The 2800-nt window shown below is 40.7% G+C and overlaps 1 long non-coding RNA gene across 1 annotated transcript; it reads left to right on the top strand.

The window, feature by feature from the left end:
* The first annotated feature begins 248 nt into the window (after positions 1 to 248).
* LOC119342170 lies at positions 249 to 1692 on the top strand. Its single transcript, XR_005165420.1, has 3 exons — positions 249 to 328; positions 404 to 531; positions 1634 to 1692. It is a non-coding gene; the product is annotated as an uncharacterized LOC119342170 (long non-coding RNA).
* The last annotated feature ends 1108 nt before the right edge of the window (positions 1693 to 2800 follow it).

The raw sequence follows: 2800 nt of genomic DNA, 5'->3' as shown, positions 1-2800 counted from the left end.
CAATTCCGCTATTGAATCACCGGAGTTGTTTGTTCTCAAACCACAAAGGGGGGGTGGAGGTATTACCTCAATCTCACTACGCGGCCAAAATGTTGGACACTAATGATCGATGAGTAAACCTGATATTCCATTCAGGGAACAACATTTATGGTGATAATTTGCGTGAAACATTGATTCGCCTTCGGAAGGATGGAAGCAATGAAATTGCAGCATGCATCTAAATGCAAAGGATATTCCCACCAGCATCCCCCTGCTATCTTGTCCGCGAGGGAACTTTTGTTAGGGATAATGTGGTTTCTGAGTTTGGAGTATTTGGAGCCTACCTGAGGTAAGACATTATCAGCTATTGTAATATTTGACATATATTTAACACTTCCTAAAATTGTTTATTTCATGGATATAGGAACAAAGACAAGGTCATTATAAATGATAAGTGCGGTTATTTGTTGAGGACCAAAGCAGCTTCACTAAATGAAGGTGGGGTGGTTGCTGGATATGCGTTTTTGAATAGCATATTTCTGACATGACAAGGTAAATACATTCCATAATTCTGTTTCATTTATCATATATGAAAACATGTCGAATATAGGTAGTTTGAACAGGCCCAGAGGAATTTTAAAAAGGTAGAGCCTACCCATGTGAGCTATCAGAAAGGCGAAGTGGGGACATTCCTGTTTCGTTATATTGGTTCTACATCTGTATGCTCCTGAATAAGGAGTGGGATGGTATAGAGGACATGTTTAAGAAAAATATCCCAGTCAACTTCGACAGCGAAAGGGATGTCGATGTTCATGTTGTCATTCTCCGAGGTACCTAAGGAAGATCGCAAAAGGCTGGAATATTACAAAACCAGTTTCTTCTGTTAATCTGACAATCATAAGCTAGCGCAAATAACAACTAACTATTTAAAACACTACTTTCCGACCTAAAGACATGGGTGGTCTTTGGGTGGAGGTTCTGGAGATAAAAATAAATAAATGTTTGCTCACCAAGTGTTTGTTTAAACAGTTAAATGATGGGTATGGGCATATTTATATATAGTAAGAGTTGTTTTGAATTAAATCACTAATTCCGAAATGCTGTTACAAGTGATAGTGAAACCTACAAATTCTCCATTCTGGAAAGGTCTCGTGCGAGTCAAAGAGGAATTCTTTCAAAGGGTTCCTTCCAAGTTGGTAATGGTAACAATGATAGATTGGCGATGATTTTTGGCTCAGAGATCCGCCTCTTAGTATAAGTACGCTGATTTGACAAATGACAATATTTTATTAGGAAAAAATATATCATGAAGGTAAAAGCCCCCCTTAAGATCACAATTTTGGATTGGTATATATTTGTACAATCATGTTGGCTAAGGATAACTTAGGAAAATATATCTTGAATTGTAGTAAAAACTAAAAAGCGATCTTTTCATGACGAGGATGAAACAATCGAGCACTCTTCTTCCTATTGTGCCCATTCATGCGCTTGTCATCATAGACGGTCAATGTCTTGTGTAATATTCCACCGCCTACTAGTATATCTAATATGTTAGGAAATTAGTTGTGTGGGGAGGATGAGAAACTTAAGGCTGAAATCCAAGTGAGATTATTAGCCTTATGTTTAACAATGACAAAGTTTCCATTTTTTGCAGGTTATCCACAGAGCTACGCAGCGGATCCATATGTAGTCGTTACATTAGCATGTGGAGGCTCGGGGCTTCTAGACATTGGATGCAAGCATTTGGAGATAGTAGTACAGGCTATATGGTAGCATAGAACTAGGTTTAGTAATGCATGAGAGTCTTATGTACAAATGTATTGTTCGAGGTTGTGTCCTTTATCTATTTATGTAATGCCCTGAAAATTGTATAATAAATGGCTATGGGCATCAATCGATGTTGATACCGGGTACCTCCTTTTCTAAAAATAACCAAAAAGGCAAATAATCGGGCATAATCTTTAGGAAGGGGAAATATTGACATGTATGGACCAAATGGTAAGTGAATAGCTCTGCTTTGCATACTGGGAAGACGATGTGAGAGGGTATCACCACATTGGTTTCTCTCTCTACTTTTATTCACCTAGGGGTGTGTGGATGGGAATGGCTAAGGATGCGGGGTAGTTGTGTGTGTTGCCAACGAAGACGTGGAGGAAGCTCGACCTTCCTTGTTCGCTGCCATCTCTAGCCTTTTAGTGGTAACACACTAGGTGGATTCATCGCCCAATCAGAGGTGTCGAGTGGTTTCTTTAAGCCTAAACATGGCAAGGTCTTCATGCCAGGATGGGGGTCCCATTTCTTCTCCTTCGACACCGAGATAGCTCGATGGTGACTCTCCTAGTGAGGTGGGGTCTCAGGGGTTTATTCCCTTCTCTCCTGTGCAAAAGTCTCCTCTTGGGCAACCGAGTTGTAGGCTAGGCCAAGAGGATACTAACCTGGTGACCCTACCTCGATAGATTGTGCTGGCGAAAACGACATACTTGCATTTTAATATAGGGGTTTCCACTAATCTGGGGCAGCCAAGCCACTTGTTGTTTGGGAAACTAGGCCTCAACGAGCCCGAAAACATAACTACTTAATTGACAGACCGGTCATAAAATGTGCATCACCCATCACGTCCGCAGAATTTAAGACCCCACTCATCGACAGTTTAACGACAAAAATCTCATGGATAATGTAGCGACCAGCTTCCGCCACTAGATCACCACATTTGTTGAATCAAATTTCATATATCATCTTAAACTCCAAATCAAGCATATCCCTGCGCATTAAAGGAGGATGATCCAACTACCCCGCCTCTCCGATATCAAGCACCCCCTGA

The sequence above is a fragment of the Triticum dicoccoides genome, chromosome 7B (assembly GCF_002162155.2).
Source record: "Triticum dicoccoides isolate Atlit2015 ecotype Zavitan chromosome 7B, WEW_v2.0, whole genome shotgun sequence".
NCBI classification, from domain to species: domain Eukaryota; kingdom Viridiplantae; phylum Streptophyta; class Magnoliopsida; order Poales; family Poaceae; genus Triticum; species Triticum dicoccoides.
This window is presented reverse-complemented; position numbering and strand designations above follow the sequence as displayed.